This window comes from Pelmatolapia mariae, linkage group LG20 (assembly GCF_036321145.2).
Source record: "Pelmatolapia mariae isolate MD_Pm_ZW linkage group LG20, Pm_UMD_F_2, whole genome shotgun sequence".
In the NCBI taxonomy this organism is placed as follows: domain Eukaryota; kingdom Metazoa; phylum Chordata; class Actinopteri; order Cichliformes; family Cichlidae; genus Pelmatolapia; species Pelmatolapia mariae.
In genome coordinates, this window is record NC_086244.1 from 21,400,807 (window position 1) to 21,423,061 (window position 22,255).

Below are 22,255 nucleotides of genomic sequence, written 5' to 3' on the forward strand. Positions count from 1 at the left end.
GGTGATTCAAGTGACTTTGAATGCAGCCTGGATGTGCCCGATAGGTTGGTTTGAGCATTTCAGAAACTCCCTCATAACCATTTCTAGAGTTTATAGAGAATGATCGTTAAAAAAAAAATACAGTGAGTTGCAGTTCTCTGAGAAAAAGAATGATCAGACTGCTTTAAACAATGGTTCACCAAAATGCCTGGTCTGATGACTCTTGATTTCTGCTGTGACATTCACATGGTAGGGTAAGAATCTGATGTAAACAACATTAAACCAGGCATCAGTCCTGGCTTTTATCAGTGGTATCATTTTTTGGCATACTTTGGGCCCCTTAATGCCAATCTAGCATTGCTGAAGCACCACTACCTGAGTATTGCTGCTAAAAATGTCTATGTATAACCAACGTACCAATGTTTTCATGGCTGTTTTCAGCAGGATAACTTGCCATGTCTCAAAGCTCAAATCATCTCAAACTGGTTTTGTGCACATGACAATGAGTTTCCTGTACGTGAATGGCTTCCCCAGTCACAGATCTCAGTCCAGCAGAGAACCTATGGGATGTGGTGGAAGTGGAGATTTGCATCATGGATGTGCATCTGACACATCCGCAGCAACTGGAGATGCTATCATGTCAACATAAAGCAAAATTTCTAATGAATGTTTACAGCAATTTGTTGAATCTATGCCACAAAAACCGTTCCACCACTTGTGCTCAGGAGGAGGATACTGTTACGGGAAAGCAAACTTAAAGACACCTTTCAATATGTCCACTGAATTTGTTTAAATGTGGACAGCTAAAACCTTATACTAGCTTAAGATTAACTTTATCAAAAAGAGACTGTACCCTGACTCTTTTACTGAAAGCCTATCACCATGGGGTTTATTAGTGCTAAGTTGGGACAGGGACAGGTTGATTGGTATCTAACAACTGCTTTAAGAGAAATTTAGAAAATAAATAAGTTATCCTTTAACATTAAAACAAGGACCTCAGACACGTTTTAAAGTGCAACCTCTTGTGATTCCACGTGACCTCTGGCTCTTTTCTCCCTCTGCCTTCAAACAGGATGGGATCAGAGGGAAACAGGCAGCTTGTTGCCACTAGAAACCACAGCCTTTATAAAGGAATTTCACCTTCACTCTGGAAGTGTGGGAGTCAGTCCCACTGGGAAGAACAAACTCAGTCCATCCACAGTTACAGCATTATTTTTGAACATGAACCCTGGTAGCATCAGAGACTTACTGTAAAAAAATTATCTACATTAAGCTGCATATGATACCTCTGCTGCTCTGTGGGCTTTCAAACAGCAGACGGAGGTGGAAGAGGGTGAGAGCGGGTGAGTGTGGGTCTATGAGACAGAGAGGGGAAAAAAAGATAGTGTTTCTTATCTGAGACTAACTTTGTATTTAGAAAAGGCTCAACCTGTTGTTGAGAGAAGAGAGCCAAATCACTGCGCAAATGATGCTGAGAGTGTTTAGACTCCAAGGGGCTGAAAAAAGGGGATTATGTGAATCCTTTTGAATCCCTTACTAATCATTTTTGATGCATCTGTTTAGAAAAAGGGACAAAGAGACTTAAAGCTGTGCAACACAACTCTACAAAGCCAACATTAGATGATGGGGCATCTGTTGTCATGTTAGTTATCCTTCGGTAACGACACTGAGTAGGGGTACATAAACCCAATATAAATTTTTTTAGAAGAGCATTAGTGTTTTAACACAGTCCATCATGCAAATAGATATAATGGTGATAATCTTAACCAGCAGCGCGATGAATGAGTACAGCTTTATTGATTACTTGATTAAATACTTACTCAGTCTAAATCACTTTTTACTGCAAATAAAATATATTGTTGGTGATTTTAGACAAAAGATGACATTTCAAGAAATCACTATCGTGGCATGGATCAACTGATAAATAAAAAAAAAGTTTAATTTTAATCAGGTTTAATCAAGGAACAATAGAGTTGTTAGTTGCAGCCCTGGCATACATCCATTTCCCTCTTGCAATACACACTTCTGTCCTGCTGCCCTCACCAGCTGAATGACACAGGTTCAGCAACAAAGGCATGATTGCTCACCATTTCCCTGCTTGCCGATGGTACTATACACACTTCTAACTGAATGATTATGTTTGAAGTGTGTCACTATTTCTGCACAACATATTCATCTGCAGCAGAGAGCAACAATTAATAATCAGACACCAATTCTTTTTCTGTGCTCAGTTAATTGTAAATGTTGCCAAATATTCTAGAACACATAAGCACCCATTCATAACTCATCTGTGTAACTTGTTGTGTGACAAATAAAATTTGCATTTGAATTTGAATGTTGGCATTGCGTAACTACATAAGTGCTATATGTACAGTATATACAGTTCACCCTGCATGTACTGCACCCTTATGAGCTGCAAGATACACCCTTAGCACAGGGCTAACGCTGTACTCATACATGTAGGGTCAATTTACGGACTTATGTACTTGATTTGGGACAAAAAATGAGAACACCCAAAATAAAAGTAGCACATTCAATCAAGCACTGTGGCATTTTTAAATTAAAGGTATAGCATGTAAAATTTTCACATAAAAAAATATCTACAAACAATGATACAGATATTATGTTTTGTTGACTTGTGTCATTTATCCAAAAATTTCCACTTAAATTGAATGTGTCCTTTCATTGTGTTCCCTTGTCAGTGGCATCAGACATTTTTATTTGTGTATGATGCCATTACAACCATGCTTAACATGATCATAAAGTTACTTCATGTATGATTGTTTTGACCACAAATAACACCAGGATGCCTGATGGCTGAATCTGCAACATAACATTAACTACATTAGCCAATGGGTTGTTATGAACCGATGAGTCATATAATAGTAGCACTGAGTTACAATCGTGAAGTTAGTCACACTTTTACTATTAACTATTTTTACACATTGGAAACAACCTGGAAACTATAAAACACAGACTTAAAAATATTTTTTCTACGAAGGATGTACAGTACTGTGGAAGACTACCACTACCACCACTTTTTTTTTTTTTTTTACTTTACTTCCAAAAAGGCAGACTCTCCTGTAATTTTTAAAGTGGTCTTAAGCAACAGCTCTCCAGGATTTCTGACAGCTGTTTAGAGTTTTTCTTTGGACATTGGCTGCTTTTTACTCATTTTCAGTCCAGTCTTCATACCCGAATGAGTTTGTTTTTGTTTGTTAAGCTACTTGACACTAATCTGTGAATCATTTAAACATTAAAAAAGCACCTAACTCATAAGACACACCAGTGTCGTGCCTACACATAACAGACAACTTAAAAAAGAGCCAAAATTGTATCTTTGAGAATTTTGTTAGGCGCTTGTTGTAAAAACACCAAATGTGTTCTTGTTTTTTCAGTTGCATCTACTAACAATGCCAAGATTATTCCAAACAGCTATTAGCTTAAAACTTACACATATTTCTGCATTTTGTGTGTCATGTCCCTAAAACACTTGAGGAAACTGGATAAGTGGAGGACAAAAAAGACAGATTTTTAGGCCCAAACTATCTACAGCAGATAAACAGTATCTGAAAATCGCATCCTTAACCCTAGAACACTATCGCCGGGTGATTTACACCCGAGAAAATACATTTACATGATTTCTCCCTCCTCCAGCTGTTTGCGTGTCGAGGAGCCTGTGCCTTCACCACGGAAGTCTCAAATGTCCCAGGAATGGGTGGACCAAAGACCAGCTTTCCAGAGTCATTATTTTGTTTTAGGAGGTTTATTTTTCATTTTGTTAGACATGGCACAGTTGAAAGTAAAAGAAGACCACTCTAATTTGTCATGTGTTGTCATATTTTGATATATTTGATTACTTTTCATTGGTTATATTATATCGGGTAAAAATCACCCGGCACTAGTGATCGTGTTACTATTTATAGCGATAGTGTTCTAGGGTTAAGAAATAACAAAACAATCCAGAAAAGACTTGACACAGGACCTGGGAGATACATCTGGCCCTTCAGTTGATCCATCAACTGTTCACCAATGGCTCATGAGAAAGGATCAGTGGGAGGGTGGCTGTCAAGAGGCCATTCTTAAGGAAGAGAAGCAGGGAGAAAAGGCTAGGGCATGTCAGATTACACAAGACCTGGACTGAAAATCAGTGGCAACAGGTCTTATGGAGAGATGAATCCAAATTTTTAATTTTCTTTTAAAATGTCATTGTTATTATAGACATTCAGGAGAGAGGGTTAGCTGTCAATCAACCATCTGTAAACATGGTGGAGTCTCTGCCATGGTTTGGGACTCCATTTCAGTCAGCGGTGTTGGAGATTTTGTTAAAATTGATGATACTATGAATACAGAAAAGTGTTGTACGGTGCAATGCCATATGGAAAGCATCTCATTAGCAACAGAATTATTTATCAGCATGACAATGATATCAAACACACTGCCAATGGAGTAAACACATACCTGGGTTTAAAAAAAAACAACACACATAATGAAAACTTCAGTCATGGATTGGCCTCCCATAAGCCCAGACCTTAACATTATTGAAGCATTGTGAAATAGCCGTGACAGAGATTAGAATAAAAGGCGGCCAACATCCAAAGAGCTTTGAATGCCATCCAAGAAGGCTGGAGAACTAGTCCCGAAGACTACCATTAAAATATGCTTTTTTGGTCTTTTATTAGTAAAGATGCATTTAAAACACAAGATGTTTTAAAGACTTGTGCAGATACCTCACTCTACAACAAAAATCACACAATGTCTTTGTTATCTTTTTGACTGAGCAATCCTTAGCAGCAGAACAGTCACAGCAATACTGAAAATAGAAACAAATGACACTGAAATAAGGGACAGTTGTGGATGTATTACTGTCATGTAGAACAATAACTAAAATATAACAGGAAGTTATTTTAGCTATTGATCTTGCTAAGTTATCGATCGCATCCAATTTGAGTTAGAATCATATACATTCAAGGAAAAAAATTTTTTTTAAATGACGGGACATTACACACCAGTGTATCAACACCAAAAGCAAGAGAGGAAAAAAGCCGCTTATTTTTTCTATCAGAAAAATCTCTTCTTTACAGCACTCATTTCGACCACTGGGACAAATCTATTACATGCATAACTTTACAACAGTCCGATTCATTTTATCTTTCTGATCCAGCGTCTGAAGCTTTGCTGTAGGAAATGCAGCCTTCCTGCATGCATAGCCAATTAATAAACCCCTGTGACAGCCAGACAAGAATAAAGCAGCCTGTGTTAATCTTGTGACCTGATCTAGTATAGGCACATCTACACCACATCCTAAGCTGAGGTGTTACACTAAACTGTGCTAAGATCAGAGGAGGCAGCATTTACATCTATAGAAGGCAAGGAGCTGTATTGTGTAAGCATTATGAAAAATAAACACAAACACACATACACACGCACACACACATACACAAAAAAGCAATACAAACATGTTAAACTCATAAAATAACTCTAAATTCTAAGCTCCCAACAGGGAAGGCGCAATGTGAGTGAAGCAGGAACAGGAGGAGGAGGAGGAGGAGGGGGGGCAACGTCATCATGGTGGTCTGACCATCCGAGTGAGACATGAATGGCTGTGTTAGCAGTGCCCTGAAGGGGCAGCCAAGCTCTCAGCCATTTAGCAGAGTAAGCTGAACAGATAGTGGGATACATCATGTCACACCAAACCCTTCCAACCCTCTACATCCCTGCAGAGACAGATTCACCTATCAGTATAAATGAGAAATGATTGAAAACAAACCTTTCAGTCCATTATAATGACACCAGAGTGGTCTTCCTTCACTGCAGAGGAGATGAGGACCTGCTACATCAGGCCCACGGGTCTTCAACAAAGAACACAAAAAGTGAGATGGAAACTGTAATCCTCTAAACGCTTCCTTGGCACATCACTGCTTCTCCCTGCCTGAGTATACGCCTGTGCGGTGCGTGTGTATGGGTGTCTCTGTCTGTCTCCTAGACACTGATAATAATAGGCTGCGGGGGGGGGGGGGGGGGGGGGGGATGCACCTCTGCAAAGAATACTAGGCTTCAGACATAATGAGTCTACAGATATCCATCCTTATCAGACCATGAAACGTCTTTAGGACATCAGTTTGCATTAGAGAAAAACTGACTGAAATTTGATCAAGTGAGAGGTCCTGGCTAATATCTCAAGGCACAGAGGTGCATTAATATGACAGCTGGATAATAAATTTAAAGTTAATTAACTGGGATTAAGATCCTACCATCAACTTCACAAGCAATAAAGCAAATGATACGATGTTACCATAATGGCAGGTGGAAATTTTTAACTCTGTTACGCTCCTTATTTCCTGCTACACAAGACAAACCTACTGTACAAAACTACAGTATCCCACACATTTAATTATATTCTTAATGACTGCCTCACTTAAAAAAAAAACAAAAACAAATAACGCTCACATACAAACACTAATGAAGAAATCACGGATATGAAATATATAGCGATCATTACGAAAGATAAGTCGAAAAATTCCGAGTTGAGCAACATTTAACGCAGAGACAAAGTTTCTTGTGTAAATAAGTAAAAATAAGCTTTTAAAATCGTTCAAATATTAGTTCAGTGCCGGTGTAGTGCTGTCAGTAAGCGACAACAGTGTGTTAACGGACTCAGGTTGACAGTCCCGTTAGTGTGTCCTTACACAGAGCTGGTAATACGAGGCAATTTCCGCACCGACACTCTTACGGAGACCCAAAGCGCATCACAGACACGCACAAACTGACCGTAAAACAACCCCAAAAAACTCGACTGAAAATATATTTCACACTTACATGGGTGGTCGCAAACTGTTGGAGCTGACGTTCAACGAGCAACACCCCTACTCCGAGTGCCCTCCACCCCTCAGCGCGCCCGCCCTCTCCCGGCTGACGTCATGGCGTAATACGTAACCCAGCGGGAAAGAAAACAGAAAACTGTGTTAGTAAAGATGACTCACTCGCATGTTTGAAAACTGACACATTATATTGTTACAAAAAAGCTTGTGGGAACAAGTCCATTAGAGCCCCGTGTTTTGCTACAAGCAAGCGAAACGCCACTCTTTCCATGGTTGTTGTTTTCTTGTTACTCAAAAGCGTCATCTACAGCACAGGGTTACAAGGTTATTATAGCTAACGAAAGCTAGATCTGAAAAAAAGTTACCCCAAAAAGTAGGTGTAGTGAAATATGCATATCACTGTCTGATAGGAGTGAGAACTAGCCATGTCGTTGCAGTCCTGTGGTTCATTCAGTGATTAACAGCGCATCTTAAACCAGAGTATTCATGATGACTCATACTGAGTTATTATGAGTTGGAAAATATGTCTGTAAAATTGAGTTCGGAAAGCTGCAAAAACAAAAACATTTCTTTCTATGAAGATAATTCAATGTAAATAGCTCAAATCATATGTATCATTACTGTTCTGCTCGTGACTTGCAAGGTGCTTGTGTGGTATGGCAACAGTAGCTGTTACGAGGCTCTGCAAAGAGACATAAGAACCACAGAGAAAATACCGTACACACATCTCCCTACTTTGCAAGACACCTACATCCTCCGAGGTGTAGGTGTACACTCATACCAGTCAGCGCACAAACTGTTTGAACTTTCCTCTCAAAGATACAGGTCTACAGAGATACAAACCACAAGAATAATGGTAAGTACATACCTCAAAGCTACCACACTGAACCCAGGATTGAACTCACCCACCTAATAGACAGGCCGTGCAGTTGTGCAGGTTTATATTTAGCACTATTATTTATTTATTAGCTTCTAGCCCATGCAATACACTCTTTTATGTAATTCTACAATTGCGTATGCTTGTGGTGCATCTGTGAGGCCGTTTCAGGCAATGCACTGTAACTTCACTGTAATCTGTACATCATGCAGTGACAATAAAGTAATTTTGTATTATCTTAGTTTGTCTTTCAGATAAGCGTAATAAAATGACAGCAATAAAATACTGAAAATTGTGTAATGTTTGCACAGTCATATTAAAAACAAGAACAAGTTCCCGATGAACGTGTGAGCACTTGTTAAGGTAGCAAATGTGTTTCGTATAGTGTCTAAGGGCACACTCATTCTGTACTTGTCTCTCTAGATCTCAGTGCAGCATTCTATACCATTGACCACAATATGTTACGCCAAAGATTAGAATAAACTGTAAGCATTACAGGTATTGTGCTGCAGTGGTTTGAATCATATCTGTCTAATAGACTCCAGTTTGGTCATGGGGACCTTTCTTCACACACAAAGGTTTATTATGGAGTTCCACAGGGTTTTGTACTAGGACCAATTCTATTTACATTATACATGTTTTCCTTAGGCAGCATCATTCGAAAGTATAACATACTTAAACTGGCATAATGGGTCTGGGTGACCTCCAATTAAAAATCTTAGAAACATGGTGTCTAACCAGATACTTACTCTGAATGGCACTGACTTTGCCCTCCAGTATTCCTCAACACTGCGAGGAATCTTGAAACCATTTTTGACCAGGATATGACCGTCACTGTCTTTATTAAACAAATATGACTGCTTTCTTGTATTTGTGCAATATCTCTAAAATTAGAAATATCCTGTCTCAAAGTGATGCTGAAAAACTAGTTCATGCATTTATTGCTTCCAGTCTATTACTATTGTAATCCATTATTGTCAGGCTGTCATAAAAACTCCCTGAAAGCCTTCGGTTGATCAAAAATGCTCAAGCGGAAGTACTGACAGCCCATCAAGTACCACAACATGGGAAACCCCCATGATAAACAGCTGGAGGCTTTCCATGATGGAGCTAGTGTCTTCTTCACTGACTTATTTTCACCACTTTCCATTTAATCTTTGTTATTATTCATTTCTGGCTTACTTCCACAGTGTGTCAACGTTTTTCCTTCTCACTGTCGCCAATATCTTGTTCATAGGGGTTATTTGATTGTTGGGGATTTTCAGTAAACCACTGACACACTAAAGTAAACCACTGACACACTAAAGCCATGGTGATTACTTTGTCAAAGCAAAAATTAGACTGTGCTATACATAGTCATAAATTAGGGAAAAAAATATATTTTCTTAGCTAAAATAACAAAATTTTGAATATTTTGCTTTCTTCACTCATCTGCTGGATTGTTCACTGAGGAGCAATGTGTTGACCCCTAGGTACTTGAGCACTAGGGGTCTCTGTTTTCTTCAAGAATGTGCAGGTCTATGTCATGCAGCTGCTGTTTAGGTCATATGAACAACATCTGGGCCTAGTGGGCCCTGGCCTATAAACCTCCCAGCACCTGCAGACTGTCTCTGATTATCTGAGGGGAGAGTCCTGCTCTTTTAGCCTTCATTACAGCATGTGTTTTACTTTTTCTGGCTTTTCATTTCACTGCAAAATGCACACCATTACTTCCATTTTTCATAGTTGGTAACTCTCCAATTTTCTTCTTGCTGTCTTTGAGGTGAGCTGTGACAGGAACAAAAACAGAACTGGTGATCTTGTAAACAAGGTTATTGCTATTAATAAGAAATTATCAGTGCTAACATTTCTTTAAGTATGTCATTGGTTTATCCCAAAACAATTTGTAGTGTCATTTTCTCCTATTCACATGGGACTCTGTATTTGTTATCCCCACTTGTCATTCATATTCATCACTGATTGTATCAGTAGAGCAACTTGTAAAGTGTTGTGTTTGTAAAGCCTTTATTTGTAAAGTATACAGACTGATTTGCACATTTGTCAGACTTACATGTTTATCAAATTAATATCAAATAAATGTTAAAACTAGACAAACATAAACCCAAAGTGGCTATTGTTTTCTTTACCTAATATTATGATCTCCTAACACCTATTGATGATCCAAAAAACTGAGGTGCGAAGTGAATTAAACTGTGACAAATATGCAAAAAACTAAGAAATCAGAAAGGGGATAAATACTTTATCACTGCACTAAATATGGGACAGGCTATTACTCTAGCACAGGATATAGGTTTCACCTTCATAGGTTTTACATTGCTAGCATATTATTGTCAAAGGAAGGTTTAGTCTGCTGTGGTGGCAAGAAGAGAGTTAAAATGTAAGAAAAATCCTTGTCTCTATGAACTATCATGTTACTGTTCATGTATGACATAAACTGTGGGTGAACTAAATGTACAGTAGTGCATTTTTTCATGTCACGCCTGCAGGCCTCACAAAACATTTCCAAATGGCTGCCATTGGTTCACAGGATGCACTTTGAGGACCCATGGTCTAGTGAAATAGCAGCATTATAGTGGCTTTAATTAAGATTGGCTGAGAAAGTATGAATGGGGAGAAATGAATAGCTCTTTTTTTTACTGAGAATCCCTATTGAGATGTCCTCGATAATGACCACTTCTCTTTATCCCTAATAGTGGCTTTCATTGAGAACACTGCTGAGTGTGACTTAACCTTTATAACTGACAGACACAAAGGCTGTTAACCTTTGCCAGTTATCTATCAAAGACCACTAACCATTCTCACGTCTCCTTTTTTTAGCACTTCCGTGATCAACAGAATAACATCTTTATTCTGCGAATCTTACCATTCACATGCCAGCAGACTGAACCTATAAATCTGACAAATGAAATTTCATAAGGTCGTATTCCAGAGCAAAAGCAAATTCACATAAAACCTGTTTCAACATGACTTTAATCTTTCAGTTCTCACCAGCTTGGAGGACAGCATGACGTGCTGCTAGAAGCATTTCATTTCTGGATAATAAGTGTGAGGTTTCTGTCTCATGGCCTTGGTAGCTATGGAAACTTAATACTGTATCACCAAAATTATTCTTTTTATTTGTGGCTTTGATTTTAGACCTAATAGGTGTTGAATGTACTGTAATCATGACATTTAGTAAATATACAGCAGCCACCTTTATGACTTTTAAACTATTAAATGTATGATGTAAGGGTAAACTCTAAAGGCAGCTATCATATGCAAAGTATGTGCAGTATATTTCACATTTGATATCCATTCTTCTATTTATAATAAACTGTGAATGTCCCTTGACCATCATCTTTCAATACATCTTCAATCAGTGTATCTGCACGTTTCATATATTCCGACAGAGCCTTCATTCAGTTACAGAAACAATGTTCATGTTTGAAGCACAGTCAAGCACAGTTATGGTCCTTTTCGATGCTGGTAGTTTTTCCACTAGATGGCAATGTTGAAGCAGATATGCTGGTGACAGCAGCTAATGTCTTAGAGCTAATCTTTCTGTGCTGTATTTTCCTTGCTGTTAAGCTATTTTAGATTAAAGAAAAACTCATCTTCAGTATTAAGCTGTAAGCAGTTGCAGGTGATGATACAACCTGCATGGCTAGCTCAAAAATTAATTGAAGAAAGATTCCTGGTGGCATTTTGCCTAGTCATTTGGGGAGAGTGGAAGGAAGAGGAATAAGGAGCCAGTAGGTATTAGGGGTCTTTTCTCTTCTCATTTTTTGGAGTATTTTATAGTTTTAAATTTTAAAAAATTACTTTGTAATTTTAAAAAAATATTGCTGTTGCACCACATCCTTTTTGCCATAAGATATAGGTACCAGCTTCAGTCTGCTGGCATCTTTTAACTAATTCTAGAAAGAGATCTCATCGCATCTGCTTTATAAATGCATTATTCTTTACTTACTTTACCATTTCAGCCTGTTGTCGATTCACACCAACAATAAGCAAGTGAATAAAAAAAAAGAACTTAAATAGTTGTTTCATTTTGCAAATGGTGAATCACACTTTTAATTTGTAGGGGAACATTAACCATTTGAGTCTTTTGGACAATATATCATATGCATATTGTTTGTATGATTCTCCTGATGGATTCAGATTCCATCTTTGAATGTCACTGAATAGCTTGTCACTCAAGTCAACATGGAGGAATATATAAAAAGAAAAAAAATCCTTTGGTGGAGGGATAAAATTGATTTGATTTAATGTGGCATAAATGAAAACAGACCAGAGGAAAATGAGACATAAGACAGCTGTCTTGTTTTCTCTTTTTGTATGTGGCTTTGTGTGTGCAATGTCAGATTAAAATAGAAATACAACACAATGAATACATCATGTAGTAATGGTCTGTGTCAAACACCATGCAGACTGTCTCAGATAAAACAAGAATCTGTATCCATCTTTGGTGTTGGAGATGTTATTTAATCAGTCAGCAGATTAATATCAATGAGTTGCACTTCACTTCCACTTCAGATCAGACTCTGCTGGAAGTCTGAATTCATTCATCAAATTTTCTAATTTTTGCTACTTTTCAGATGATCCAGGAGTTTGTGTTACAGGTCATGCTGGAGAAATAGCTACAGTGCTGATATCCAGACAGGGTTTTACCTCCATCATCCTCATCTTGGCCTCAAAGTGACCTTTTGAAATGTAAATTAAAGTATAGCTTTATGGCTCCAGCCATCCATCCAGCCTTATAGCCATCCATCCAAAATCACTGCTTGATCTGAGACATTTCTTCTGTCTCTGTCAGCAGGTTGTCGTGTGTAGCTCAGACTAAAATATCAGTCATCCCCCATTGGACGGACTGCCATTAAATTTAGCACATTGATTTTCGGGTAAGTATGTATTTTTGGCTAATAAGGCACCACCATTAGATTAAAACAACAACAACAACAACAAAACAATTTAAAGGGTAATAAGTTCAAAGTAGTGTTGATAATAAATTTGACCAAAGGCCCAAATGTATGGAGGGCCAGGAGTGACAAAATGAATGAATTAAATACTTCATTAAATAATTAATAATGAATGAATAATAATTCATCAATTAATTAAAATTGGAATTAATTAAATGAATATTTCAATAATTAAATGCCTATTCATTTCATTTAAAACATTTAATAAATTATGCATTTCAAATTTTATTTAATTAAGGACACAATTAAGTAATTATATATTTAATTATTTAAATGGGGGCTAATGCACATCAGTGTAATTCCAGACACCTTTCTGCACGGACAGAGATTATTCTGCAAGGCATTACTCGCACCCTATGGAGGACTACAAGAGCCACATGCATCGAAATAAAGAATTCTGTGCTTGAATAATGAATTTTACAATAAATTATGCATTTGTAAATTCATTTACAAGTACATTTTTAAAATTATTTATGAAAACATTTCTAGATTAAGTCTTGGTGCATGCTCAATCCTCCAGGTAAGTAAATCCCAAAAGGTTGATTCTGTTCATCTGGACGTCGCATTTTCAATGGGAGAAACTTTTCTCAGCCATCCAAGTGACTTCTTCAGTCTTAGCTGACTGCAGGTTTCCCCAATCTTTTAAACAGTACATTTGCACAATGCAGCTGTTCAATGAACAGGTGAGACAAATTTTTACCATCGATAAAAATTTGCTCCTTAGATTTAAAATCTAAGGAGCAGATCCGACAGAGACTTACAATGCTTATAGATGAGAATACTCTTAAAAAGTTGTTTGAATTCGCTGAGAAGGCTCGTCTAGCACAGCATGAGAAGTCTAAGACCAGGGAACAAAGGAAGTTTGACTTACTTGTTGTGCGTCGAAAACCACAGCAAAATACGAAGAGTGTCCTCATTGGCCAGAAGTAAGAAGGATGCCACACCGAGGATGTGGACAAGTGGGTGAAAAATTGGTCTGACAGACAACTCACCCAAGCAGAGAAAAAAACAACACATGCTTGCAAAAGAGTTGAACTTTGCTGTGACGCTGAGACAAATCCTGCTAGTGGAACTGATCACAGCCACAGAAATAGCAATTCGAAATAACAACATTACAGATTTGGAAGCAGAGCAACTACGGACAAAAGTTTCAGCCTGTCTCAGCAATGCAAAGGCCCCAGCATCCAACACGAGCATGGAGAGGAAGGCACTCACATCACTTAGTAATGACAACCTTATCATCCTTCCGGCAGACAAGGATAGGTGCACAGTTTTGCTAATCCAGAAAGACTATCAAAAAAATTTTTGTCACTGGTCAGTGACAAAAATACTTATGAGCCTCTGAAAAGAAACCCTGGAAGTGGTTACAGGAAGAGGGTGATAGATTGCATGAAGCAGTTAGAACAAGATAATGCTGTTGATTGGACCTAATACCACAGGCTATTCTCAGGGGAATCTACACCAAGTCTGTATTGTTTACCCAAGATACATTAACAGGGTGTACCTTTAAGACAAACTGTCAGTATGATCAACTCGGGTCACCTATAACATCTCAAAGTTTCTGGTTTCGATCCTCAACTTGTTGGTAGGCAGCTCTGAACACTACATCCAGAACACCTTGGATTTAGTTCAATTCAATTCAATTCAATTCAATTTTATTTATATAGCGCCAAATCACAACAAAAGTCGCCTCAAGGCGCTTTATATTGTACAGTAGATAGCACAATATTAAATACAGAGAAAAACCCAACAATCATATCATATGACCCCCTATGAGCAAGCACTTTGGCGACAGTGGGAAGGAAAAACTCCCTTTTAACAGGAGAAGGTGAGAGATGTCATTATGGAGGCAGATGACTAATGGACTCGTACGATGTTACATCTCTCTTCACTTGGGTTCCAGTCAATGAAACACTGGAGGTAGTTTGTAAGAGATTACAGGATTATCCCAACCTCAGCAACAGGACCACTCTCAGCACCGACCAAGTGCTGGTTTTGGAACTGTGACTTAATTCCACGTATTTCACATACAAGGGTCAGTTCTACAGGCAGAAACATGGGTGTGCCATGGGTTCCCCAGTTTAACCCAATGTGGCCAATTGTTCATGGAAGAAGTGGAAAAAAAGAGGGCTTTGTTATCCTATCCTGGAAAACCACCAAGTCATTGGTTCAGGTATGTGGAAGACACTTGGGTGAAAATCAAAAATCAGGATGTACCACAATTCATGGATCACATTAACTCGGTGGATCAAATCATCAAATTCACCAGGGAGGATATGAAAAGTGGCAGGTTAGCCTTCTTAGACTGAGATATCCATTAGTAATTTGTACCATAAACCTACGCATATGGATCAGTGTTTAAGGTTTGACTAAAACGATTAAAATGATTTGAATAAAATGGCAATTCCACTCCTCATTTGAAAATCAACTTCCTTTTAGCTCACGGATTAGCTATCATATTAGCTATTGGATTAGCAATCTCATTTCTGAAATCCCAAAGCAATGCAAATTAGCTTGTGCTCATACCTCTGTACTGCTAAGAAGTGTGTGCATTTGTACAAAGGCCATTCAGCCTCGGCACTTGCACTCTGTAAATTTTTAATTTACATGTGGCTAAAATGGTAATGTTGCAAATGATGTCTATCAGCAGGACCTTTTTAACGTTTGCAACATGCTAACAAGCTGAGTCTGGATTCGAATTTGAAGTTGCTGGTGTGATCTTTGGTTTAAAGCACACAACTGAACTCATTTTTCCCTCACCTTCTACAACATGAAAAGTGTTAAGCCTTTCATAAATAATGAGTTCTGCTGTGGGTCTCTCATTGCCTGTCTGTAGAAATAGGATATGATAAAGTCATGTCTTGACATTTAAATCCTTAATTTGTTTGATGTCATGATTGACATAGATGAACTTTTGTTTTCTTGTAGCTGAGCTGGTGAGTCCAGTCAGTGTACGTCAAATGGTCACCACAAACTTGAGGAACAGTCCTTTGAGCTGCACCCTTTTGGACTCCATGATCAATCTAATCCTCTCCCTATACCATGACCTGGTTACGGGGTCCAAGGAGTTTCCTCATATTGCAAGTCAAGGGATTGTTTCACTCAGTGGAGCTGATGACACCTTTTATCCAAGTGCAGTAGAGTAAGAACGAGAACACCATTCCATATCCTACAGAATCACCAGCTGCTATGATGGTGCTACCTGCAGGCTCCCGTTTTCATTCTCAGATCCTGACTCCAGTACTTCCAGAGAAGGTGGATATTTATGCACTGTTATCATTATCTTTTTAATTTTTAATAGAAATCCTGAAGAAAACTGATGATACCCATCTCTCACTGTCTTCTGATGGGGCTTCCTCACTGAAGTCAGGTGACAGCGCAAACGAGGAAGTCTGCATCCACCTGGAAAAAAGAAAGCCGTTAAATAATTATACAAAATGCTTTTATAATAAAAGTAACTATACAGATACCAAAGTCACTAATGCAGTAATCTTTGCACAATGTAAATTTATATTTATGGTTTATTGTATATTTACAGAACGTGTGGTTCTTTAGTCCACAAGAAACAGATACCATAACTAAAAATATATATATTTTTGGAACCAGTGTGAGCCTCATTTACAGCTTTACTTACCATCCTTTAAATGTACGGGTACAAAGAGCTGCTGGCACATCTGGTGAGGGTGTGCCCACAGCTCATCTAAACCACAGAGCTTTAGTCCCTCTCGTACTTGGAGTACTGGGATCTGCCGCACCAGTGCATGAAACGTGAGGGCACTAATAGACAGGGAGGAGATAATACTTGAATTCATTCTGAATGAAGACATCATGCCAAATATTTTTTGACAGCCATTTCAGTAATGAGTACACATACTTTATGATTGCTTCTTTCCTGTCAACATGTATTGGTCCCCAAATAACCATGGCTCATTGGCTCACATAGTTCCATCATCTTTTCATCGTCTACATTTTTGACCTGAAAGCAGAAACAACCATAATGTGGAGAAATTGAATTTCTGGATTTATGAATGAGGACTGTGTGGAGGAGAGCTGAGTCAGGTGACAGGTTGTTTACCTGACCTACAAGCTGGAGTCAGAACCTCTGATTTTTCCTCCTCTGGCCAGGCATACCGACTGGCACGATCATGCGTCATGATCAGCGTTATTTTTTCCACTGTAATTGTCAAAGGGGCTGGAGGCCGGTAAGTTAAACTGAACCCAAGCGCAGTAACCCATAGCAGAGGCGGAGAGAACATTTTAACAAGGTTTATTTAACTAATACAAGGGTAACACTTGGCAATGGCAAAATACACAGTGGCTTGACTAACGTGGCGTGGTAACCTGGTTGTGAGGAAACAAGGAAACAGGACCGTGAGGGCAACTGGAGCGTGGCTGGTATGTAATAGTCACACTGGGGAGAGAGGAGAACAGAGTTAGAACGAGAGCCAAGGGTTAGTTTGGAGTTCGTGGGTTTTGGAGAAGGTGAGTATGACAGTTTTTCCCAGCTTACTTGCAGGAGGAGTGATAGAGGCTGGAGGGAGAGGCGGCGTGACTCCAGGAGAATTCGAGGGTGTGAGACAGCTGACCTGAGTTCTGTTGGTTCCGAGGTGGTGAAAGGGCTGGAGGGCAGGCAGGTGAGGCACAGAGGGATTTCCAGAGAGCAGGTATGAAGGTGCGTGTTAATTCTGCACCGTGGAGTATCATCAAGTAGGCAGAGAAGAGACATTTTCTCATCAGCGTAGCGCTTAAATCTCCCCAGCTTGATTGCCTCAATTAGCTCCAGGTGAGTAAAGCTGTGGTGGCCCTGCCCATGGGTGGACCCTGGTGGAAACTCACCACTCACACAGACCATGACAAAAATATAGTCTCCTTTCCCAAGAACAAACAGCTTACAACATACATAACTACACCACACCACAAACATAACTAAGTTTCTTACCAAAGCATGACCAGGAATCCCATCAGTAGTATGTCCACAGGAAAAATAGGTCCATTTGTGAGATGAACAGAAAAAAAAAGAAAAAAAAAAGCGGAGTTTCTGAGGTGAAGGAGGCTGTAACGGGGAGATTTTTTTCCTGTGGACATGGTGCTGGATGTTAGGATTTCCAGTCATGTTCTGTAAGAAACAGTTTTGTTTTTGGTCTCGAACTAGGGAGACCTACTTAGCTGTCACTGATTTCTTTTTATGTATAAGTTCATTCATTTCATTTAAAAGTGCACGGGTCTGGATAGCCAGTATGGAGGGCCAGGAGTGACAAAATGAATGAATTAAATACACCATTAAATAATTATTTTAATGTTTTATTAATTAATTACAATTGTAATTAATTAATAAATACATATTTCAATAAATAATTAAATGCCCATTCACTATTGACCAGGAAGGAAGCTACTAAAATGGCTTCTTTTAGGGAGAAGATGAACTGTAGAGCTGCTCTGAGGTCCAGCTGCATCATAGGTCCACTTTTATTTTGTCCATAACATTATAATCAGCCTCAGCTGAACCACTATCATTGTGACTGTGAGCATATTAAATACAGCTCTATCCTTAAGCACAGCCTAAAATAGTTTCTAGTTCGTTAGCTTGCCTGTAGAGACAACTGTGCAACTAGGATGGAGGAGGGGGCTTGACTCTATAAAGCTGATATTAAAAAACAGAGGAAGGGAACACTGTGGTAGGGACCTGCAATGGGCTTGCGACATCATCCACAGGGCTGAGACAGAGAAACAGACAGCGGCTCATTTATACCTACAAACACTAGAGAGGCACCAATTAATCTGCACATATTTGGACTGTGGGAGGAAACCAGACACAATGGCATGAAGAACAAGCAAAAGGCACACAAAAAAGATCCCAGGTGAGCTGTGAAGCAACAAGGCTACACTGCCCCCTTGTGGACATCATGTGTTCTGAAATAGGGAAGCCCAATGTTATAGCTTTGAGAAGAAACAACAAAGTACTCACCTTATCCACACTGGTGTGTCTTTATCTTACTGATATAGTCCTAGTTATAAAAAAGATTAATGGTGAAGGAACATTTTAAACTCATTTACATTGCTAATAATCTCTTTGTCAGCATCTCTTTCGAGTTCTGCCCTGACCTTCCAGGACCCAAGTACCCCTTTTCTGTCTATCAATTGCACCCTTGCCAGATAGAGCCCTCGCACCACTGTTTAGTTTCTCATTGGCAAGTCAAAGACTGTAATTGACCATTCAAATTAGTCTTGCCATGCTGCAAATTGCTTTAATTCATAAATTAAAATTTTGAATCATAATGATTATGAGACCTCTGAGTGGTAAAAATCACCATGGGAGCAGCAAATACTGAGTCCAATATGGGGACAGATATAAGAGATAAATGGGAGTTTTTTTTGTTTTTTTTTTACCTGCCTCTCAATTATACAAGCTCTTAATCATGGGGTCGGAGTTGTTCACAAAACAGTACGTGCAGTGCTATCTTGCAAAGCAAGTTCACATGAAAAACATCCTCCAAAGCAGAAAAATAACTAACCTTTTCACACAATAGTCTCAACCAAGAGTAGGCTGTAAACAAGTGTCGTAGATGGGATCTGTTTTTCACATGATCTAATCAGACCTGTGCTCCCATTAGCCAAAGAGCTCAAACAAAGCTTACAGACACTCACACACAAACAGAAACGCACCTGAATGTAGCATCCACACGTTCGACAGGCAGGCTGTTTTCTGCTCCCACAGTAGAGCAGAGGATAATGGGAAAGATTAGTGTGAGCGGCTGATGCCAGGCGACCCTTTCTCTGAGAGGGTGGCAGACGGGGATGCTGGCTCTCAGTGGCCCTTGTCAATTAGAGCTTCCACTCTAGCAGGCCGGGTCTAATGAAGAGTCCGGAGCACGGGAACAGAGTCAGTCAGGCAGGGATTGATCCCTAGCCTGGTGAGGGCACAGTTGGGGGACCAACATGGGAATGCCTGGGGACTGAGGGACCACATCTTCTTCTTCTTCTTCTGCCTGAGGGGAGATATGATGCAGTTCCCTCTCTGTCTTTGTGCTCCCATTTGACTTCTCGACATCATTATGCTCCCTCCTCAGTTATAAATTATTCTACATCTTCATCTCCAAAGTTCTGCTGCTGATGTACGTCAGCAGTTCAAAGTCTGAGCTCGGTGTTGGTGTGTGATAACACTCGTGCTTCAACCTGTTTTATGGTGAAAATTAAGCTTCGGGCAAATTGAGTTTGACTCACATTGTTAGAATAACCCTGTCAGAACAGTAACTGTTCATGTGGAGCAGGAGTCACTGAAGCTTTTCCATTCTGTTTGAAATTAATTAGGTCTATTCTGTGAATGACAGGTTGTCCTTAACCTACAATGTCAGTTTTAAGGAAATACGCTATGCGTGTCCAAGACTGTAGCAACTTTCACTAGTTTTAACCACACTAGTAGCACAGCATTGGGATGGTGATGCTTGTCAGCCCACCACTGTGATTAAGGCTGAGATATTATATTGCCTATTGCATAGATTGTATAAGAGCTCATAGTCCCCAGGTGATGAATCATTTATACTCTAGAGCAAAGATGGGTAATTAATTTCCCCAAGGGACCAAATGAGACACACCTCAACGACAGTTCCAGTTTCTCATATGGCCCCTTGCTCACCCTACTAGAAGGTCTACCAGATTTTTATTCTAGCACATAAGGTCAAAAAGCTGCAGAATTTCTAAGCACATTATTTATTTTTGTTCAACAGAAAAAAGAAAAAACACACACTCTATATTCTGAGCATGACCATTTACGCTCAGCCTTTGATAAGGTCAGGACCCCTCTGCCTCCTCCTCAGTATTTCGGCATCTGTGCAGTGATCAGCATGCTTATCGCGCTAATTGCCATTTGTGCTGCTGGATTAGCATTCAGAAGGAAGGACTTGCCACTAGCTGTTATAACATCAAGTCTACAATGTGGATAACAACGGTCTGTAATGACCAATGCCAGACCAATTTCTCTGTCCAGTGATGGGGTTTGATTATTGCCCAAATTACACCATGACACATTTATTTATTTACAGCGGGAAACATAAGAATAAGAAACTTAGTGACTTTGGTGATACCTTGTTTTTTTTCTCCTCTTCTAGCAAAATCTCCATATAGTAGCATAAAAAGACTCTAATGGTAGCTCTTAACACATTTGGTTAATCATGGCATTTTCCTTTAATGCAATGTGTTTTTGAGTAAAATGTCTCTAAATTATTGAATGACCTTTTATGAAATTTAGCACAGACATCTCCTTCATGATGAATTGGGACAATGATTGCTATGATAATCAGACATTGGCAAATCTTTCAGGGTGCATGTATTAGGCAGGAAATAAATGCACAGTTCTTGAGGTTGATGTGTTTGTAGGATGAAAAATCGGTATATTCAGGGATCAAATCAAATCAAATCAAAATAGTATGTCTTGTAGGGTGAAAGTGCTTCATGTGTGCCACAAGGCTCACTCTGCAAGCCCACAGGAGATCTGCAGTAGCTTTTTTGTGGGACTGCATTAAGGTTTACCTCAAAACTTGAGGGTAGATAGAAAAGTGTCAGGACACATAATGCATTACAGCTTGCTAAGTGCACGGGGTTATATACTTCCAGACCGATGCCCATGCTGACCCTTGCGCATTTCTATCAGAACTCAACCGTGGAGTTAAGGTTTAATGGAAGAAGGTGGCTTGACCCAGTGAATCAGGTTTTCTTTTAGAACATGTAGATTTTTTTTAACATGTTTTAAAGAAACACTCTTGTTATTTTCACCTAGAAGGAGCATGTAGGAGTCTGTTTTTATGCACCGCACAGCTACATGCATAATCTGTGTGTGAATCTGGTTTATTACAAATTTTCTGCTGACATGACCATTCATTTTAATTATTATTTACATTTATGCCTGTTTAGTGTCTAACCTTTTTTTTTTTTAATTGTTGATACCAAACAATTAAAAAAGAAGTAAATGTCTTCCCCTTTGGAGAATTCACTTTCTGGGATATCAAAAGCTTTTCTTAATGATCATTTTCAGTTCAAGGTTTCTGACAGGACTCAAATATTCTTAGGCTAGAGTGAAGTCATTGATAGTCATGGAACAGAAGAGAAGAGGCCTATGAAATATTTTGAGGCATACTGTGAAGACGAGGCCTAATTACTTTTCTTTGAATCTTATTTACAGCCACGGGCTCTTATGGGTTTCCTCATCATTGGGGAATAGCGGTGGGCTGTGATACAAATAGTACATGCTACTGAGTCATGATGTGAGTTATATCTCAAGTTAGACAAGTGGGATTTCCATTAATGAGTCCCCTATAGTTCCTGATGAATATTTGACTGTAATGAGAAAAACAAGTTTAACCAAAACATTCAGTTTCAACAGTGGGACAAGAACTAATCATTTCCCTTAGCAGCACACTGGAAGCAATATTGGAATCAGTTTTCTCTGTGGATTGTAGCATGTGCTCATTTTGTTTTTAACCCCTGAGTGCCAAATAAGACTGATAATTGCAGGTCACATTGAGCAGCACAGTGTCTTATTGATTTGAGATAAAGTAATCAAAATAAACGGAATCCATAGGGCACGAGACCACTATAATAAACCTGTGTGTCCAAGCAGAGCGCCA

At 39.1% G+C, this 22,255-nt stretch overlaps 1 protein-coding gene across 3 annotated transcripts in view; it reads right to left on the reverse strand.

Annotated features, from left to right (window-relative positions):
* tmcc1a (transmembrane and coiled-coil domain family 1a) overlaps positions 1-6,891 on the reverse strand; it is a 46,636-nt gene extending 39,745 nt beyond the window's left edge. For 2 of the 3 annotated variants that reach the window (XM_063463245.1, XM_063463243.1), the window contains exons 1-2: positions 6,799-6,891; positions 5,750-5,831 (exon numbers count right to left, since the gene is read on the reverse strand). The gene's annotated coding sequence lies outside the window, so the exon portion shown is untranslated. Of the gene's footprint in view, positions 1-5,749; positions 5,832-6,668; positions 6,771-6,798 lie in introns of those variants that run through there. The other variant, XM_063463244.1, reaches the window with a different exon arrangement.
* Between the last annotated feature and the right edge of the window lie 15,364 nt (positions 6,892-22,255).